Source organism: Hemicordylus capensis, chromosome 13, assembly GCF_027244095.1.
Source record: "Hemicordylus capensis ecotype Gifberg chromosome 13, rHemCap1.1.pri, whole genome shotgun sequence".
Lineage (NCBI taxonomy): Eukaryota > Metazoa > Chordata > Lepidosauria > Squamata > Cordylidae > Hemicordylus > Hemicordylus capensis.
Window position 1 is genome coordinate 11,617,771 of NC_069669.1, and position 22,139 is coordinate 11,639,909.

Sequence of the window (22,139 nt, forward strand, 5' to 3'; positions counted from 1 at the left end):
AAGAATTTATTACAGGACCTCGGGGAAATGTTGTAACATCTATTTTAAAAAGTTACCATTAATTTTGTGGAATTAGAACATCGATTTAATTTGGCCTCCTTTAATTGATGTTAGGTAACTTGGGAACTGATGTCCTCACTCCGCAAACACACTTAATCACTTCTTGCTGCAAAAACCTTGGACGGTATTCCCCCCTCTCTCACAAACACATCATCATCTAGGGTTAAAGATCAACCCTAATGAATTCACAGTAGCTTACACAAAACCCAGTGCCCTCTTCTTCCAAAAATATTTATATTGCTAAACAAGGTAGGATAATTTAGTCAGATGATCCCACCAAGGGCTTGGATTTAAGTACACTTTAGTTGCTCATGTTTGCACAGAAATCCAGTTTGACAGTGTTTTTGCTTTATACAGAAATATCCACACACATTGAAGCTTGTTTCCAGTGATCTGTAATGGAAAGGATGGTTTTGTATTCTTAGGGCAGACAAATAAGACAAGATTTTCATTTTCTTTCAACAGTGATATATGTCTCAGTGTTCTACAGCACTGAGATATGTTTCACTGAGATGTGTTTCAGGTACATTTGCTCTCTTTTTTTCTCAGAGGTCTGCAGAGTTATTTCTGAAGCAAGGGAAGGGTAAGGGGTGTGTGTGTGTGTGTGAGAGAGAGAGAGAGAGAAAGAGAGAGAGACAGAGAGACAGAGAGGGGGGCACAATTATATGGGTTACAAATCATCATCATTTTTATTATGGTCACTGACCAGCAACTTAACATAAAATATAACAACAGTTAAGTTACTTCCTCCTAAGGGTGTCTGTAAAATGATATACCTATCAAGACCTATGTTACATTAGAAATTAATTTGTGATTAATTTTCCCGGCTACCACAGGAAATTTGGCTACTTTATACAAAGTCACCCTATTCACACAGCCATATATATCTGGGTATATGCTCTGCCTCTGACCTGGGTGTACATGGTTGTGTGAATGGGCTTGTGTGTGTGTCCAGGGGTCCTGGCCAGAAAGCAGAAAGTAGAAAGCATACATAATCCTCATCAGGTCAGCCTGAGCAATTGATTAAAAGGGGAGCAATAAGAGGATGATGAAGATCTCTATAAAACACACAATATAATAGAACATGGCCCATTGATTCTGCTGTCCCTTATGCCATGGGTCAGAGCCTTTCAGCATATGGAATTTTCTTAAATTGAATGGGTTACAAAAGGCCACGGCTTTTTTTGGCTTATTACAGTTTCAAATGTTCATGCCGAATACAAATTGGCATATGTGAGGGCAGCAACCCTCAGATCAACTGACAGCCCACCTGCTGACAGCATTATTTCCAGTCCAACCATGCTTGAGGAATCTGGAAAGGTGGGTGTTGCAGGAAGGGTAATGATGTCCTGTAGGCTATCCAGTCTCCAAAATCATCCATCCCAGATAGACTAGCTTCCTTGCAGCCAGTCTCCAAGCTCTGCTAAGACTTGACAGGGAATGCCAACGTTTGGGTGATACAACCAAGAAGGTTTTGTCTTGCATATGCACCTACTTCACTTCAGACAAGTATGGGAGTCAGAACAGAATTTCCCACAAAGATCCCAATTGCATGGAAAGAGCCCTGTGAGGGAAAGGACCTTAAATCCACGTCAGTGTGGTTGTCTCCTACCTCACTGCCCAGTTGTGTGCAGCATTGGGCTCTAAAAATGGCTGCCAGGAGCAGCGGCCATAGAGTCCCGTCTGAAGAGTGGCCAGAGAAAGAAGCCCTGCTGTATTGCAGCCAGCTGCCCCTCCACTGTCCACACGGGGCATTGTGGGATGTGGGAGAACTTCCTTCTTCTGATCCTACCTTGAGCAACTGCTGCTGTGCCAGTTGTGCGGGCACGCACATGGAGTGCCCTGAAAAGGAGAATATCAGGGGGGGGACTACAAGCCTGACAACCTCCTAGCCTTCCTCAGCCCCAGTGGTAATGAGAATGACCCCAGTGTGTGATGAACGAAGGAAATTTTTTACACAAATCCACTTTAAGGATTTCCTGCAAGAAGACTTGCCTTTATCCCAACATTCTGGCTCTCTTGGGCTTTGAACCAGCCACATGGTTAGTCCTGGAATTTAAGCAGGCATTTAAATGCAGTCATGGCCACGAGTGCTGACCACTTTGTTATGGAGAGGAGTCTTCAGCAAAGCAGCAGAGGAGAAACGTCAGAAGCTTTTAAATTTTAGAATAAATATTCCAGTATGTTGGTGAACCTCCACTTGAGGAGATTTATGCCGGGAGCATGCAGACTGTATTTATTTACAACGGTAAACAAATGAAGAGCACCCATTCAACCACATTTATTCTCTAACCTTGTCTGGTCTAGAGGAAGCACTGATATGATTTTCCCATACTTGGTATATCCACAAAAACAGGACAGGTTGCACGTCTTTAATTCCAAATGTGGGGGAACTAAAAATCAGGCTGTGGTAGGTAAATAAAGTGTGTTTGCTCACAGTTATGCCACACACACACACACACACACACACACACACACACACACACACGGAACAGTGTAGAAACTTCAGAGAACAACTAAATGTCTAGCAGCATGGTCCAGAGTTTGAAGTATGTTAATTACAGTGCCATGCATAGTAATGTTCATAATGTTAATGTAGTATTGTTAAAACTACACGGTTGTATTAATATACAAGGAGCCTGTTCTCATGACCGCAGATTCCTGGGTAGGATGGGGTTAACCCAGGAATCTGGGGATGCATGACCGGTCCGACCTCTTTCCTAGTATAGGCTGACCTCTTTGCCCTGCTCTTGTACAAGGAAGTGGCACTTGTGCGAGGCTAGCTTATTCTGCTAAGCCTGGAACATGTGTTGTAGACGGGTATTGTGTTAGTCTAAACTTGTTTGTGCTTGCCTCAAATGTCTGTGCAAGAGCGTAATATCATGCTTCCCAAAATCCCTGCTGTTCTGCATAGCGACATAATCTTTTGGGGGTGCAATTTTGTTGCATAAATGCAGCATTAGTATGGTCTTGGTAATTTAGCGGGGGCAAGGAACCCTTCAAGCTATTCTCCCGACCAGAGAAATCGGTCTAGGGGAGCCTAGCCTGATTTCTCCTGGTTGTCTGCTGCCACGGAAGCTGTGCGGCTCCCGGCAACAAACGACCAAAACTACCCCTCTCTTTAAACGAGGTTAGCGGAGCGCTCACTCTGCTTATCCCATTTGGTTGATAGTGTGTTGCCGCAGTGCAGCTCCACACCACGGCAACACATGAGGAGACCCCTGCCGGGAGGCTATAAGAAGACTCTCAGCCACAGGGGTCTCTCCAGAATCTCTCCGTGCGGGACATCCTGGAACTTCCAAGGGCCGGATGGCCCCCAATCCCCACCGCCCCTGCCGGCAGTTGTGTGGGTGACCCATCTGGCCACCCAGGGGATGGCTTCCTGCCCGCTCTCCCTGCACTAACCCTAACGGCACTTCACACCAATTGTGGAAAGCACCTCATTCTGTTTTTAAGAGGAGGGGAGTTGCACTGAGAATTGGTACTTCCTGAGTATCAGAAATCTGCATTAAAAACACAGTTCATGAAATGAGGGTCTTGAGGACTGCCTGGGGTGCACACAAATGGCATTACCTATATTAAAGCAGAGCCTCTCCTGTTTCTTTCAAGGACAATGAGGCTAAACCTTGTCTCCTGAAATTGTTGAGATTATTCCTCTGCCTAACTTCAAGTAATTGCTTTTCCATTCCACTCTCATCACAGCAAAGGGTAAAAATTCATACTTATCCTATTGTGTGTTGCTTATATCCCTCACAAGTCAGTTTTGAGCAAATTTCCTTGCTTTGATACAAAAAAATGTACAGGAGCACAATTGGTGTATCATCGCTGCAAAATTTGTACAGGGATTTGATTTAATTGGCCCTGAATTTATAAAGTGCATGTTGCTGGCATCGAATAGTCTTTCCCCCCATTCTAAATATTGATTGTCTGTGTTCGTGTTTTCCATGCTTGCTATTTTACGAGTGAAATGCTAGCAATTCCGCAGCCTCAAACAGAAAGTCATTAGTGTGATATTGTGCTCCATAAAGGTCATTGTGTATTTATGCAGATCCATCCTATAGCCCTGGCAACGTGGCAGCAGATCTGACACAAATTATTATGCATAAGCATTTGTATAACACTTTCAAGTGTTCAAACCACCATAGCTCTCCAGGTAAGGCTGGGAAAGAGTCTTGTCTGGAGCTCTGAAAAGGCTGCTGCCAGTCAATAGATGAGAGAAAAGATGAGAGAAAAACAACACCACACATTAAACCAAATATAGCAAGGAAGCCAACTAGCCTGAACTAGCAGATCCTACTGCAGGAGTCAAGCAAGACTGTGAAACTCTTCTCATGGTCGATGAGAAGAGCTTCTTCCGGGTTATTCCCTTCTCCCCGAAGACGATCAAAAGGCAGCCCTGGGCAGCTGAATCGGACACCCACATGGCTGCTGGCTCCATTACAGATCCGGCAAGGGCGGTGGGGAATGGGGGCCACGCGGGGCAAGTGCAGGGGGGCATCCTGGATAGTCCTCCGAGCCCAGGAGGCTTCTTGCAGCCTCCCAGTCAGGGGTCTACTTGTGTGTCGCCGTGCACTACAGCGACACACAAGCAACCAGATGAGGTTAACGGAGCGCTCATGGACCAATGGTCTGACTCAGTTTATGGCAGCTCTCTACTTTTCTGTTATCTACGTCCCAAAGTTCTTGCAACGATCAGAAAGTGAACTAACTCACTTTTTACCTGTGTTGCCAACCTCGGCTACCCAGGGATGGAGCACCGGGGTTGGGAGGGATCCCAGCAGACGACAAGGGCTACCCTGGTTAGAAGAGGGTTAACCCAGGTAGCTCTGCTCATGAGAACAGGCTTACTGTAAACTGCCCTGGGATTTTTATTTTTTTAAATGAAAAGTGAAATTTGGCAATAAATAAGTAAACCCCACGAGTGCTAAGCCCCAAGCCCCAACCAACGCCCTCTCCCAAGAGGTGCCCAGAGCCCACTGTCCTTTTGACACATCGGTCTCACATTAAACTACCTGCGCTTACCTGCTTCACTTTCCATCTCCATTTTCACAGACTTTGTTCCATTTAGAAGCAATAATCATCCCAGTCCTTTCCCGCACATTTCCGAATGAGCTAATTTCTATGGCAACATCAGAATGCCATTTTAAAATAGATCAAATACTTGTTGCAGTGGTTATGTCAATGCATCCGGCGGCCGCCTCTTCCCTCTGAGGTGGTGCTTAAACTGGGGTGTAAATGGAACAAAATGACAGAGCAGAACCTGCCGCGGGAGCATCACAGAGCTGTTGCCAGAAATCCTGCGTGGACCACAGATCTGAAAGAATCCCAGCCAGCCGACTGTTTTGAATTAATCCAGGGAGGCTCTGGTGGGCATGAGGGCCCATGCTTGGCAAAGAAAATCTGAGCCTTAAGCAGCACTAAAGGAAAGAGTACATTTACAGGAGTAAGTTTCTCTTTATTTATTTATTTTTTAAATGGTGATCTTATACCCATGGAGCTGTTTTAAATCTGTTCATTGTAAAGTGCTGTTTCAAGAATCTCCAGTTTGTGATTCTGCACATACAGGAACACAGGAATATAGGAAGCTTATACTGAGTCCGGCCCTTGGTCTATCTAGCACAGTATTGCCTGCACAGACTGGCAGCGGCTTCTCCAAGGTTGCAGGCAGGACTCTCTCTCAGCCCTATCTTGGAGATGATGCCAGGGAGGGAACTCGGAACCTTCTGCTCTTCCCAGAGCGGTTTCATCCCCTAAAGGGGAATATCTTGCAGTGCTCACACATGAAGTCTCCCATTCATTGTGTGTGTGTGTGTGTGTGTGTGTGTGTGTGTGTACACACAAGGAAAGACACTGGACCTGTTATCACAATCAGAGATTCCTGGGTAGATTTAACCCAGGAATCTCTGGTTGTCTGGAGCAGAAGGAGCCCTCCTGAGCCTGCACTGCAGCTCCATCCCATACCAGCTAAAAGATAGGGGGGTGGGACATGAAGAGAGCCTGACCTGCTTGTGCTGTGCATTGTGGGATACTAGTGGACCCAGCATGATTCCCCCCCTCCTGATCTCAGCTATGGAGATAATGGATATTATCTCAGCTAAGGAGGAGAGCTGGTCTTGTGGTAGCAAGCAGGACTTGTCCCCTTTCTAAGCAGGGTCTGCCCTGATTTGCATATGAATGAGAGACTACTCATGGTATTCTACCAAAGACAACCACAGGGCTCTGTGGTCGCCAGGAGTCAACACTGACTTGACAGCACACTTTACTTTACTCTCAGAAACCTTGTTCCGGAACCTGGGAGGAGAGCTGACCTTGTAGATGCAAGCATAAATTGTCCCCTTTGCTGAGTAGGGTCTGCCCTGGTTTACATTTGAATAGGAGACTACTTGTGTGAACCCTGTAAGATATTCCCCTTAGGGGATGGAGCCGCTCTGGGAAGAGCATCTAGGCTCCAAGTTCCCTCCTGGCAGCATTTTCAAGATAGAGCTGAGAGACATTCCTGCCTGCAACCTTGGAGAAGCCGCTGCCAGTCTGTGTAGACAATACTGAGCCAGATGGACCAAGGGTCTGACTCAGCATATGGCAGCTTCCTGTGTTCCTACATGTGGGTAGGCGAGTGGCAGAGAATGATTGTCTGGGAGCAGGAAGTAGGATCCTGCCTCCCCTCCAGCTCCCCCCTCATTTGATCATGCGAACAAGCCCAAAGTTGATCATGGAAATACAAATAGCAGCCACCCCCAATTCTAGCTCTGTTCAAGCGTTTCTCTGTTTCACTCAGTTTTCTACATGCAGACACATATATATCCCTTTGAAGCACCTTGAACTGCGGAGTCCTACTTTTCCAACTTGGTCCTGCTGAATAATTTAAAATCCAGTTTTTAAAAAGCAAAAAAAAAAAAAAAAAGGCACCATATTAGAAAGAATCTGCGAACAGCTCAATCTAGTCCCAGCTAATCTCATATCTGTCTTTGAAGTGCAGATTTTATTTGTTATAATGCTCGTTGCAAGCTAGGCTCATCTGCATTTCTCAATTCAGACAGGAATTGTACAGAAGTCAACCCCATTTAGAATGCCTTCCCATAGCGAAGGACATGTTCATTGTGAAAATATGAGCTGTCCTGTTTTAATACTAATGACATCTTCAGAAAGCTGGAGCTATTTTGGGTTCCTTCAAGAGCACCTGGAAAGGTCTTTTTCTTTCTCTGTACTTTGGAATCCTAAAATAGAACCTAAAAGAACAGAGGCGGTAGGAAATGGGGGAATCTATGGGAAAGAAATAATAATAATAATAATAATAATAATAATAATAATAATAATAATAATAAATTTAAGTGACTATTACATAGGAAGCTGCCATATACCCAGTCATATCACTGGTCCATCTAACTCAGTATTGCCTGCACAGACTAACAGCAGCTTCTCCATGGTTACAGGCAGGGGTCTCTCCAGGGAGGGGACTTGGAACCTTCTGCATGCAAGCAAACAGGTGCTCTTCTCAGAGTGGCCCCATCCTCTAAGAGGGATATCTGACAGTGCTCACACATGTAGTCTCCCATTCAAATGCAAACCAGGGCAGATCCTGCTTAGGAAAGTGGGCAACTAATGCCTGCCACCACAAGACCTGCTCTCCTCCCATAAAAGAGCTTCTGCCAACAGAACCCTCTGGTCATCTGGATGGAACGATTATTACCCCCCCCCAGCTCCCCCAACCCACGTTTGGTCATGTGAACAAGCCCAATATGTATGTACTATCGCCCCATAACAAATACCCTTCACCAACTTCCTTCTTTGCGAAAGAAGGACAAAAATACAAAAATAAAAATTCTTCACAAGAGGACAAAAATACATTTTTTTTGCTGTTGACTGGCATCCCTTTTAAACCATGAAGGGTTAGGGTTAGGCTTCAAAAAATATAACCACCTTCTCCTTAGTGCTGTTATTGGGGAAAACACAGCTTTGTCCATAAGGACTTTGACTTTTTAGTGGCTTGAGTTGCTGCCGTCCTGCGTCAATGCCGTGTGCTTTTTCCTCTCCTGTAGTTACTCTGCAGGCAAATAAATAAAACATGGGCATTTGATTTTCATATAAATAAGCAAGTGGTGGGATTAAACTGCATCCTTTCTTCCCTCCAGACAATCTTCCTTAAGAGATTCCCTCCGGTCGACCCCTCTCTTCCCACAATGTTAGAGTTTGCTATGCGGAATGACCAACTTATCCTCTGCTCCATTTAACCTCTGACCCGCCTGCTTCAGATCGAATTGATTCGATCCCTGATTTGGGGGCACAGGGACCACAGACATGGATGTGATCTCCGAGTGATCATCCTAAGCTCACTGTTTGGCAGTATGTGATTTGCTTTCCCCCCTGATGGGCTGCAATAAGCTCCAATTTTGTAAGTTGAGGGAGAGGAATTATACCTGCTTTTCATGTTTAGAATAGCAGCACACAGCTGGGGAAACAATTATGGCCCTTTCCTCACTCCCCCGCCTCTGAAACCATACTTATTCCGGTGAAATATGCAGAAGGAGACTTTACATTTTCCTCACTCTCCCAGCTCTCGCAGGAAATTCATCAAAGATGTTGATTTGTAATGAGTCGTATTTAGCAGAAGAAGAAAAAGGAGGCATATTTTTTAACAGATCCATTGGTTGCTGGGGTGGGCACCTGGTGAACCTTTGTTCATTGTTATTCTGCACAGGCTATATTTATAAAGGAGTGATTTGTTTTTGTCCTCTTAAGACACTTGCAGGGCAAAAAAACAAATCACTGTGCTTCTCAAGATCACACATGGCTCGTGATGAGGTTGAATATTCCCCCGTCTCTCTTAGTCTTGAAATAGCTCACACTTGTCTTGTGCAGAATGGGGAGATTTTCTTTCTTTTTTTAAAGACCAGCATTAATAATATCTAATGGGCAGGCATGTTCTCGTTGTTGAGGTGGTGCTGTTGTTTGCAGGGGCGAGGTAAGGTGAGGTGAGGTAAGGCAGTCAACTCAGGTGGCAGATGTCCCCAGCCCCATTGGAGCAGCTGTTCAGGAATCATTTGACCCATACAGGGAGACGAGAGAACGTAGGAATATAGGAAGCTGCCTTATACTGCATCAAACCACTGGACTGAGTCAGACCACAAGTCCTTCTAGTAGTGATGTGCACAAAGATTTCATTGTGAGCTGGTTCACCTTGAAGAGGTTCAGAGGTTCAGTTGTGGATTGAACCGGGGGTGGTTTGGTCCATGACCCAACCGAACCAGGCCTGGTCTGGGCAAACCAGTTTGGCAATCATAAGGGGTGTCCAGGGAGGGATGGTGAGAGAGGTAAGAAGTTCCTTACCCAGACAGCGCTGCTACCAGTGCTGCCTCTTACCCCTGCTCACCCTCCTGGCACGGCCCCAAGGGAGGAAGGAGAGCTGGTCTTGTGGTAGCAAGCATGAATTGTCCCCTTTGCTAAGCAGGGTCTGCCCTGGTTTGCATTTGAATGGGAGGCTACATGGGTGAGCACTGTAAGATATATCCCTTAGGGGATGGATCTGCTCTGGGAAGAGCAGAAGGTTCCAAGTTCCCTCCCTGGCAGCATCTCCAAGATAGGACTCCTGACTGCAACCTTGGAGAAGCCACTGCCAGTCTGGGTAGACAACACTGAGCTAGATGGATCAATGGTCTAACTTGGTATAGAGCAGTTTCCTATGTCTCTAGTACCTGTTGATAGAATTGGCCTCCATGAACGGGAGGTAAACTTTCCCCAAGGTGGTGCACAACAATAAACCAATAAAATTAACAAAAAGGGCGTGAAGTCATAAGAACAGCCATGCTGGCTCAGGCCCAAGGCCTATCTAGTTCAGCATTCTGTTTCACAAAGTAGCCCACTATATGCCTCTGAGGAGCCCACAGGCAAGAGGTGAGGGCATGCCCTCTCTCTCTTGCTGTCGCTCCCCTGCAACCAGAGGTGCACCTAGTAATTTTGGAGCCTGGATCTAAAGGACTTTGGAACCCCTCGCCCGCCATAAGTTAAGCATCATTTTTAACACGTAGGTTCCTGAGGGCACAGACCAGACCACCCAGGACAGACTAAAGAGGATTGGGGGCCCCCAGGGTGTGTGAAGGCCCTGGACTTCAGCCCTGAAGTCCAGGGGTATGAGCCCCTTTGCCTGCAACTGGTATTTAGAGGCATCTTGCCTCTGAGGCTGGAGGTGGCCTATAGCCACCAGACCAGTAGCCATTGATAGACCTGTCCTCCATGAATTTGTCTAAGCCTCTTTTCAAACCATCCAATCTAATGGCCATCGCCACCTCCTGTGGCAGAGAATTCCATAGATTAATTATGCACCGTGTGGAAAAGTCCTTCCATTTGTCGGTCCTAAATTTCCCGATCTTCAGTTGCATGAGATGACCCCTGGTTCAAGTGTGGTGAGATAGAGAGCAAAATTTCAAGCTGGGAACTCTCTTTCCTCCCTGCATAATTTTATACACCTCTATCATGTCTCCCCGTAGTCAAACATTACAGCAGTAGAACACATTAAAACAGCCCATAAAAGGATGGTGTCCCAGTTTGGGAAACATTACTGTAGCATCATCAGTGTATCCGGTGCTTTATTATACATGCACAAAAGATGTTGCCCAAGGAGCATATGTTATCGAAATTTTAGCACAATAAATGAGAAGAGGGAGGAAGGAATTAGAGTGAATGAATATGCAGAAGTGCTACCACTCCTAGGTAGGTTTCATTTCAATATGGGATGAGGACTTGTAAGGGTTTATGTATTTATTCAATTTTTAAAAAATACTTATATCCTGACCCTTCAGCACACTACTGCTTGGAGAGGCTCGCAACCATAAAATAATAAAAGTATATTGAAACTTAACACAATAAAACAAATAAAACATAATGTAGAATAAAAACAATTTAAACAAAGGGAATTAAGATTACAAACTCATCAGGCTACAGTAGAACACATTACAAAGTCTCTCTGAACAAGTAAGTTTTAATTAAAAACAACAACAACCACCCTGGGGGAGGAAGCATGGAGAAGCTCTTCAGGGAAGGCATTCCAGAGCTGAGGGACCTCAACAGAAAAGGCCCTGAAGCTCTTTTCACAATCAGTGAGAAGAGATTCTTCTGGGTCTGAGGGGAGAGTGGGCTTACCCCGCTCTCCCCACAGATGGTCAAAAGGCAGCCCTGCTGGCTCTGTCACAAAGCTGACAGGAGCTGCGGGGATCGGGGGCCACGCAGCCGCCAGAAGGCCCAGGATGCCCCACGCAAGTGCGCAGGGCATCCTTGAGAGACCCCTGAGCCCAGGAGACTGCTTGCAGCCTCCTAGTTGGGAGTCTGCTTGTGTGGCACCATGCGCCACAGTGACACACAAGCAACCATTAACCTCATTTAAGGGGAGCGAGAATTTGGTGGACTAGCTGCCTTGGAAGCACTGGGCTCACCTGTGAACCTGGCTGCCCGCTTTCCAGTGATCGTGGGAATAGCCTCCCTGTCTCTTATCCCCACCAACTGAATCTCAGTCAAGGGTTTGCAAAGGCAGGAGCTGAAGCATGGAGAGAGAGAGAGAGGGAGAGAGAGAGAGAGAGAGAGAGGTGGCACAACAGAGGTTCTCAGGGAAGGAGTTTTTATTTATTTATCTGTTTTTATTTTATGCGTTTTTATACTGCCTTTCTGCCTTGATCAAGGCACCCAAAGCAGTTTATAATATTAAAAATAAACAAAGTTACATAAGACTTACAAAGCTGCAGGAATCGGGGGCCATGTGGCCCCTGGAAGTTCCAGGATGCCCCGCGCGGACACGCAGGGCATCCTGGAGAGACCCCTGAGCCCAGGAAGCTGCTTGCACGCCTCACGCCACCATGGCAACACACAAGCAACCAAATGAGGCTAATGGAGCAAAATGAAAATGAACCTCATTTAAGGGGAGGGAGAATTAGGCAAACTGGCCGCCTTGGGAGCACCAGGTTTGCCTGCGAGCCCTGTGGTTCCCATGATCCCTGGAAAGCAGGCTAAACTCACTTTCAGACAGCTGAGGGTAGTAGAGGTAAAGCAATGAGCACTGAGAGGGATTTTGTATATGTCCATATGAACAAATAATTGCTCTTTTTCAGCAATCTTGCAAGGGTGAAAACTAGGGGATGTCATGCATCTCAGACACCAGCTCCTTCTCTCCACCTCTTCTTCATTCTCCCTCTTGCAAATCTTGAGCTACAACTTCTCTCATCTCTGCCGATGGCCCTTGTGGCTGGAAGTGATGGAAGTTGAAGTTGTGCAGGGCGGAGGGTGACAAGGGGGTGGCAAGAAGTCGTGAGTTGGGTGGAGAATCTTCTGCCACCATCTCCGCCTCTAGCACCGAGGCGGAGGTTGCTATCAGGAGTCAAGCTCCTCCAGAGCTTGCTCCACCTGTTTTGATCCAGCTGCAGCTTCCTGGAAACCACCCCTTCATTCAAGACACATATGCAAAAATGGGTGAAAGGAAATTTGCCTCTCCTCTTAGTAGCATCTGCCTCAGTGCTTCAAGAGCCAGAGCTTTAGTATACAAACTGAAATGTTCGCAAGGTGGGGGGGGGGAAATCAAACCAATCCATATAGCAGATGGAATCAGCGGCATTTCATGGGCTGGCTCCTTTTATTTTGTTTTTACATTTATATCCCACTCCTCCCTCATGGAGCCCAGAGCAGCATACATGGTTATGTTTATCTTCAGAACAAACCTATGAAGTAGGTTAGGCTGGGAGAGGAGTGTCTCAACTCAGGTTTCCCTGGTCCTGGTTGTAGAATCCAGAGGAAAGAGTTGTAGAATGCAAGGACATGACAGTGGAGTTGACTCAGTGCACGGCAACTGTGAAATAGGCTAATTCCATGCTAGAGACCACTAGGAAGGGGATTGAAAAATTTATATTTAAAAGCTACTATTATAATGCCCTTATACAAATCTATGGTGTGGCCACATCTGGAGTGCTGCATACAGTTTTGGTCACCATATCTTTAGAAGGATGTTGTAGAACTGGGAAAGGTGCAGAAGAGGGCAGCCAAGATGATCAGGGGCCTGGAGCAGCTTCCTCATAAGGCAAGGCTACAGCATCTGGGGCTCTTTACTTTGGAAATGAAACTGAAGGTCGGGGAATTTAGGACCGAGAAAAGGAAGTACTTTTTCTCACTGTGAATAATTAATCTATGGAATCCTTTGCCATGGGATGTGGTGATGGCCCGACCACCAGCTTGCATGGCTTTAAACAGGACTTAGACAAATTCATGGAGGCCAGGTCTATCAATGGCTAATAGTCTGATGGCTGTGGGCCACCTCCAGTCTCAAAGGCACGATGCCTCTCAATGCCAGTTGCAGGGGAGCAGCGGCAGGAGAGAGGGCATGCCCTCAGCTCTTGACTGTGGGCTTCTCAGTGGCATCTGGTGTGAACATAGGAAGCTGCCATATACCGAGTCAGATCATTTGTCTATCTAGCTCAGTATTGTCTTCACAGACTAGCAGCGGCTTCTCCAAGGTTGCAGGCAAGAATCTCTCTCAGCCCTATCTTGGAGATGCTGCCAGGGAGGAAACTTGGGACCTTCTGCTCTTCCCAGAGTGGCTCCATCCTCTGAGGGGAATATCTTCCAGTGCTCAAACATCAAGTCTCCCATCCATATGCAACCAGGGTGGACCTTGCTTAGCTAAGGGGACAGGTCATGCTTGCTACCACAAGACCAGCTCTCCTCTCCTTAAACAGGATGCTGGACTAGATAGGCCATGAACCTAATCCAGGGCTACTCCTATGTTCTTATGTAACAGTTTAATGAGACAGATAGTATGCACAGAGAGGCAAATGCAGACTACTTTTCCGGGCTCTTGCCGCTGGCTGGTTTTTTTTAGCCACTGCCTCTGCTCCTGGACTGGCATAAAAGTAGCTAAAGCACCATTCAAAAGCTAGCCTGGATCAATGAATGGATAGACCAAAGACACCACACTAGTCCAACATTCTAACCACTATAGTATGCTGGTGATCTCTCTCTCTCTCTCTCTCTCTCTCTCTCTCGAGAGAGAGAGAGAGAGAGAGAGAGAGAGAGACTTGCTCTTATTTACTGTACGACTGCATCCACTTTTGGAATGAGCGCCTTGCATTCAAGTCACCGAACAGCCATCCTGCGTCTCACCTAGTGGCAAGTTGATTTAGGCAATTTTTTCCCCCTATAGATCTGTACATATGTCACCTTTGGGCAAACGAGGAGCTAATAGAATTGAAATTAATGTAATTGGCAGAAGGTCAGCTGCGGAGCTGTGTATTTCTAAGGCTTCCTGAGAAGCTCGACTTGATTCCTGCCCGCATATTGCTTGATTAGTATGCAGGTAAGGTTATTGTGCCTCAACAGAATAATTGGATCACTCAAATATCTCCAAGCCCTGGTGTATCTACAAAGCCTGAACACTGATTAGATCCTGCCTGTTCATCTCAGCAAGCCTTGAAATCCTTCCCACTGTGAAAAACTAATTTTCAGTGGGAATTTATTAAATAAGAAATCTGCATGCCACTTTACCTTGTAAGCATTACCGGCAGAATACAAAGATTTCCCTTGACTTTGATGTATGCACTTCATGGATGCTTTTTGTATCATTGTTTTCTGGTGTGTCTTGAAACTGGGCAGAGGTGTGGGGGGGAACTCCCTTTGTTTGTAGTGGAGCCTGAGAGGAAAGTCATTCCAAGTTTCATAGTAATGAAGACGGTCATTGGTTTGGGCTGAGGAGGTTTGGAAAAGGGTGTGCTGGGTGCCCAAAGGGGAACAATTAAATAAAACGCGGTGTCAAATATCACTTGGGGGAAATGAGAAATGGAAAAGGTCAGGTTGCTCCCCCCATCTCACCCCGATGCTGCAGATCTTTAGTTGGTCTCTTCCATGAAATAATGAGCGATACCTGCGGCATCTTAAAGACAGGCATTAGTTTATAATATCACTCCCACTGACAGACGGTTCATCAGCATAATAAGAAACCTCAACCTGGGATAGCTGTTTTAAGCAACCCATCTGTCATGTGATGGGTGCAGTTTTGGAGAGGCCAGGGAGGAAACTTGGAACCGTCTTCATGCAGGCATGCAGATACTCGTCCCAGAGCAGCTCCATCTCCTAAAAGGAATATTTGACAGTGCTCACATGGAGTCTCCCATTCAAATTCATACCAGGGCAGACCCTGCTCGGCAAAGGGGGCAATTCATGCTTGCTACTCCAAAATCAACTCTCCTCCAAAGGACTTAAGCAGACCTGCTTTGATGATGGGAACGTAGGAACATAGGAAGCTGTCATATACTGAGTCAGACTATTGGTCTATCTAGCTCAGTATTGTCTTCATAGACTGGTAGAGGCTTCTCCAAGATTGCAGGCAGGAGTCTCTCTCAGCCCTGTCTTGGAGATGCTGTCAGGGAGGGAAATTGGAACCTTCTGCTCTCCCCAGAGCAGCTCCATCCCCTAAGAAGGGGAATCTCTTACAGTTCTGCTCACACTTCGAGTCTCCCTTTCGTATGCAACCAGGATGGACCCTGCTTAGCCACAGGGACAAGTCCTGCTTGCTACCACAAGACCAGCTCTCCTCTCACTGGAATGAGAGTGCGAATGAAGAAAGATACCCGAGCTTGAATCAGGGTCCTTCTTCATGCAAGGCACTTGCTCTTCTAGTGAGCTATGCCCTTTCCCCCAATTGCTTTTAGTAAGGTGAGACACACATTTAACTCTGTGGCTAATAAGCAGGGCACAGAACTAAAACACTAAGGACCCACGAGGGTCAGAAAATAAGCATTTATGCTTTATGCTTCCTGGTAGAGCCGCCTACCTTTGGGAGATTGCTGCATAAAACCATATATTAATCTTTGGCAGGTGTAATGTCGGTAATGGTCTTGCCAATCTCAAATTAGAAGCGGAAGGAAACCTGACCTAGCGACTAGCCATTAGAGAACATGAATTTAGAAGAAAGAGAATTCAATTTAACCTGTGTATTATTCTGCTTTTGTATTGCTGGGTGTACATTTCTCTCATAGAATCATGACATTTTAGAGTTGGAAGGGATCTCTAGAGGTCATCTGGTCCAACCCTTTCTCAGTGCAGGAATCTGCTGTGCCTTCCCAGATGCAGGAAAGCCCACCATTGTGGGAGCCGGACCAGTCCACTCTAAAACAGCTCTTGCAGTTATGTTTCATTCATTCATTCATTCATTACATTTTATATCCTGCTCTTCCTCCAAGGAACCCAGAGCGGTGTACTACATACTTAGGTTTCTCCTCACAACAACCCTGTGAAGTAGGTTAGGCTGAGAGAGAAGTGACTGGCCCAGAGTCACCCAGCTAGTTTTCATGGCGGAATGGGGATTTGAACTCGGGTCTCCCCGGTCCTAGTCCAGCACTCTAGCCACTACACCATGCTGGCTCTCGTTTTTATACCGTTTTTATACCGCCCCATTGAAAAGCTCCGGGTGGCACACAACAAAACCAAAACTAACAAGTAAACATTTAAAACAATCGGCTTAAAACAATAAAAACAAATTTAAAAACAGTTTAAAGCCATTCAAAACAGAAACATTTAAAAGCAATTCAAAGATCCTGGGAGGCCAGACCAAACAAATACGTTTTAAGGGCTCTCTTGAAGGGCAACAATGATCCCAAACCATGAATTTCTGCTGGGAGTGCATTCCACAGCCCGGGAGCAGCTACAGAGAAGGCCCGCTTTCAAGTAGCCACCTAACGAACCAGTGGTAACTGGAGACGGACCTCCTCAGATGACCTTAATGTGCAGTGGGGATCATGCAGAAGAAGGCGCTCTCTAAGGTAACCTGGACCTAAGCCATTCAGGGCTTTAAAGGTAATAACCAGCACTTTGTATTTTGCCTGGAAACATATCGGCAGCCAGTGCAACTGTTTAAGTACAGGCATAATATGGTCTCTCCAGGTTACTCCAGAGACCAATCTGGCTGCCGCATTTTGGACTAACTGAAGTTTATGTATTATGCACAAAGGCAGCCCTACATAGAGGACATTGCAGTAGTCCAGCTGATCCACCACTGTTTTGAGGTCATCTTCTTCAAGGAATGGACACAGCTGTCAAATCAGCCAAAGCTGATGGAAAGCTGTCCTGGCCACGGCCTCCATCTGAGATACCAGGGTGAGGCCCTGGATCCAAGAGCATTCCCAAGTAGCATTTGATTTTTGATTGATTAAGTGCCGTCAAGTCAGTGTTGACTTCAGCAGCCACATAGATAGATTCTCTCCAGGATAATCTGTCCTCAGCTTGGCCTTTAAGGTCTCTCAGTGGCACATTAATTGCTGTTGTGATCGAGTCCATCCACCTTGCTCCTGGTCATCCTCTTCTTCCCTTCCCTTCCACTTCCCCCAGCATTAGAGACTTCTCAAGGGAGCTGGGTCTTTGCATAATGTGTCCCAAGTATGATAGTTTGAGCCTGGTCATTTGTGCCTCCAATGAAAATTCTGGATTGATCTGTTCTATGATCCATTTGTTGGTTTTCCTGGTTGTCCATGGTCTCCTCAAAAGTCTTCATCTTGCTTCTTCTCAGTCCAGTTTTCACATCCATTGAGTGTCATGAGAAAAACCATTGTCCAAACAGTTCTAATCATTGTAGGTACAGAATCTCATGATTGTCATATCTGTCAGGGGGAGAACAGCTATCCCTCTCCAACCCCTGCACAGCATCCATGCAGTGGTGTCTACCTTAGTTTTTTTTTAATACAGTTCTCTGTCCCAAAAGGGCTCACCATCTTATTTATTATTTATTTTTCTATGTAAATGCCTTTGAGAGCATTTGTTGAAAGGCAGTATATAAATATTTGTAATCATTGTAACAGTAAACCTCACTGAGGCTATTCTCACGCCAAGCCTGGGTTAGGGTGCATGTGAGAACCATGGGGATCAGGCCCAATCCTAGAATGGCTTTTAAACCTGGCTCTTAGCTGGGGTTAAGGGCTTGAGTGAGCCCTTAACCTGGGCCCTGGGATCATGTGTTCAGCCCCAGTGGACACAGAAATGGGAGCCTGGATCGCTCGTCTCCTGGGAGGAAACCCCAATACATAGCATATGTTGCACAGTGCATTGTGGGATGTCTAGAGGCCGGCACGCGTCGTTCCAGCCTCTGGAACTCTGTGCTGTGGGATGAAGCACTTGTCTGGGGAGAAGGTGAGTTCAACTAGCCTGCCTCCACCTGCCTGCCGCCCTGCCTGCCCAATCATAAGAATGATCTCACTATGTTCAGTTCCTGCCATTTGGACTAAATTACTCCTGAGTAGTCCTATTGAAATTAAGTAGTCCTTTGGAATAACTCCTGAGCAGTACTATAGAGCAGGGATTCTCAGCATTGGTCTCCAGATGTTATTGGACTTCAGCTCCCATAATCCCCTGCCCCAGTGGCCTTTGGTTGGGAATTATGGGAGTTGAAGTCCAATAACATCTGGGGACCCAACGCTGAGAATCCCTGCTATAGAGTAACTTAACCTGAACCCTCAGCCAGTGTGCATAGGTCAGTGTGCTTAAGAGTCCAGCAGCAGTAATGCCTAACTAACTGATGAAAACATCTCTTCCTAGCAAAACTGTAACCACAATATTCACACTTGGCAGTGAAACTAAGAACTAACTCTCTCTCTCTCTGCATTTGCTATAACTCAGGCTTGCAAATTTGAACTGAAATCCATTCTCCTGCATTTGTTTACCTGGCAATTGGAAAACAGATCCGTTACGACAGAAAACATTGGATACTTTTGCATTACGGATAATGTTCAAGGAAACCTTGTTCCGCTGATATTCTACATGCATAAAAAGCAGCGCTAAATTATTCATTGCAATGTATTTGCTCAGTGCTAGTAATTTATTAATATTTGTCAAAAGCTGCTTAAACAGAAAATGGAACACGTCTTTGTATTAATCATATCAAATGCTATTATTACTAGTTTATATCATGTCAAAATGATGCTTTGTTCTCATCGGGTGGAATGCAGATGGCCATGATTAGCTTTTAGATGCTAAAGGGCCATCCTAATATCTGAGCAGAAGGGAACATTGGCATTATTCTCTCGCAACTTTTTGGTAGGCATGGACAGCCAACTGTGGCTTGTTCTAACAAGCTGTGGATGGGGGCCAAATCTGCCTCTGCTTTCTTGCAACTTTGATTGCTCCTCTCTCTCCCATCCAGCATTAGGATGAGTGGGTGACTTGTGGTCTAGGGATTATGTAAGGCACTAAAGTGGGTGGATCTGGAGTCGGGGCTCCCATCAATCAGTGCCCAGGAAGAGACGTGGCAGCAGGAATTCCATGTGACATGGAGCTTACATTCACCATCAAAAGCCTCAGATATTGCCCCAGGGTGGGACTCTGTCTGTTTGCCAAGGGTGGTTGCTTTCACAAAGCCTCTGCTAAATGTTCCTGCACCAGCTACAACCTAAAGCATAGGGTTCTTGCTCCTCTGGGCCCTCTTTCAGGTCTGGCCCCTCGTCACTGGCCAGCCAGTTCTTATATAAATAATAATATAATAATAATATAGCCCCAGGCATTCAGAACATTTCTCGCGAGATCTCGGCCAGGGCCAAGTTCTTGAACTGAAATTTCGTGAGAACTCTCCAGACCCTCGCAAGACTTCCCCATCTTCCAGCCTGGGTGTCGAGGTGATCCTGCCGGCCATCTGCTTCCAAGTAGGGGATCCCCCCACAACCACTTTTGAACAAAAGTTCCCAAAACGGGGAAGGAAGGAAGGAAGGAAGTAAGGAAGTAAGGAAGAAAGGTAGAAAGGAAGAAAGAAAGGAAAAAAGGAAGGAAGATTTTCCCCTGGTCTCTCCCATCTTTTGTCTGCCTGCTCCAAAACAGCAGGCTGTCACTCCCACACACCTTTTAACTCTGCCTTCACACCTTTTAACTAGAGATGGGTGGGCCCTTCAGAGCTGGTTTCAGATTAGCTGGGAATTATTCGCATTCTTCTCGCTGAATGAGGAAGAACTCAGATCAGTTGCCAAGCCAGTTCTCAGCAGCTTAGAAAGGTTCCTCACCCCTCCCCATGAGCTCCCCAATCTTTCCCTGCCAGTTTCTGTGAAGGCAGGGTAGTGGGAGAAGCAGAAGCATGTCCATATAGGTCTATCTAGGTTCCTCATGCCCGCCCTTTCTCCTTTCAAAATATATCTCCTCTTTAAATGTGGGTTGGCTTTAGAGCCAGAGAAGCGGAGGTGTGTAATTAATGGATCAAGGGCCAAGTTGCCAAATGGAGACTCCTGTGGAATTTCTCAGATTTTGAGTTGTCATTTGAGTTGACCTGGGCCACTGCCAGATTAGCCAGAAGGAAGCACAGCTGGAGCTGTATTGCTTTTCCTAGCTGATCACAGGCAGAAGCAATCAGGACAGAACATTGTCGGAAACGGCTCCCCAAATCCTCTCTAGCATCTCGGGCAACAGTCCAAGCTGGTTTGACACAAGCTTGTTCATTTTGTAGAAGGAGACCTCTGAAATCACACCATGACCATTCAATCTTTATTTATGCACAGCATTATTATTGTTTCCAAAGCAAGAGAGAGAATCATATTTGTGTCAAGTGAATTACACTTGAAAGGTCAGGCCTAATCATTTATGTTCAATCAGGACTCCCAATCTCAGTCCAAATTGTGATTCTCAGCAGCGTGTTTTAAAGTTTGCCATAGACATGGAGCTGAGAATGACAGAGTAGAAATTCTAAAAAGAAGTGGCAGATATTCATGGGTCAGTCTCTTCTCACAGTCCTCAATTACTCAGAGACTTCGAGCGAATAATACAGCATGAGAGGAGTTAATTATTCATAATTTCTGTCCTTTTCCTCATTTGTGCCTTTTTATAAAACTGCAAAATGACAATGGGGCTTGTTTGCTTGCTTGCTTGCTTGCTTGATTGATTGCTTGATCGATTTCTGATTTCTGATTTCTAGGCTACTTTTCACCTCAACTCCCAAGTGGCGTACATTATAAAAATATAATAAAATACAGTGACTGGCATCCTAAGTGTGTGGCCATCTGTGGAAAAAGGGTCCCCATTGGACCACTGGAAAATGTGTCCCTGAGGGCTCTGTAATTCTCAGGGACATATTTTTGAGTGGTACAGAAAGGGGAGATCAGTGGACATTACCTTCCTTGCATGATAGGCATTGAAGTGCTCAGGAAATCCTCTGCAGTAGAGATGAGTACATGCTGAGTAAGGATGCTGGTCAATATCTGATTTTCCCCACAATTCAGCATATAAGGATATCTGAACCATCAAATCAGAGAGAGAGAGAGAGAGAGAGAGAGAGAGAGAGAGAGAGAGAGAGAGAAAGAGAGAATAATCATAAGAACAAAAAAAACCCATGAGATTATACTTGTTATAAAGTATAACAAAACTACTTGAATCAATGAATCATATATGAAGGATAACAATGAATAATCACATATGAGAATGCTAATAAAGAACAAGAAATATGATGGATACAGGAGGACCACGTAAATCATGGGTCCAGCACTCACAGTTTTGTGTATCCATGGTTGGGTAATTGGCACCTGTCCTTGGTATACACAGAGAAAAAAGGAGGAGGAAAAGGTTAAACATCCATATAGTTAAATGTGCAAATGACCGTGGAGGTCATTTCCGATTTCATAGAACACGTAAGGCGTGCACAGTATTTGGGGCCTTTTCAGTGGTGGCACTCCATTTGTGAAATAACCTCCCTAGTGAGGTTCGCCTGGCATCGTCACTTTGTTCTTTAAGACACCTGGTGAAGACCTTTCTGTTCACTCAGGCTTTTTAAAATAGATTTTAAGAAACTTTTTAAAATGTTCTGTTCTGTGTAATTTGTTTTGTGTTATGTGCTTTAATTGGATGTTTGTATTGTTGTGTTGTTGTGAGCTGCCCAGAAAACAATTTGTTATGGGGTGGCTAACAAATAATTATGACGATATTATTATTATTATTATTATTATTATTATTATTATTATTATTATTATTATTAATTCGATTTCTATACCACCCTTCCAAAAATGGCTCAGGATGGTTTAAACAGAGAAATAAGAAATAAATAAGATGGCTCCTTGTCCCCAAAGGCCTCACATTCTAAAAAAAACCCACACAAGATA

General features: G+C 45.4%; 1 protein-coding gene across 13 annotated transcripts in view; it reads left to right on the top strand.

The window, feature by feature from the left end:
• Positions 1 to 22,139, top strand: part of RBFOX1 (RNA binding fox-1 homolog 1) — a 1,664,339-nt gene that overhangs the window by 434,934 nt on the left and 1,207,266 nt on the right. Inside the window, exon 1 of one of the 13 annotated variants that reach the window (XM_053276053.1) lies at positions 5,277 to 5,503. The exons of the other annotated variants lie outside the window; for them this stretch is intronic. The gene's annotated coding sequence lies outside the window, so the exon portion shown is untranslated. Of the gene's footprint in view, positions 1 to 5,276; positions 5,504 to 22,139 lie in introns of those variants that run through there. 13 annotated transcript variants of the gene reach the window in all.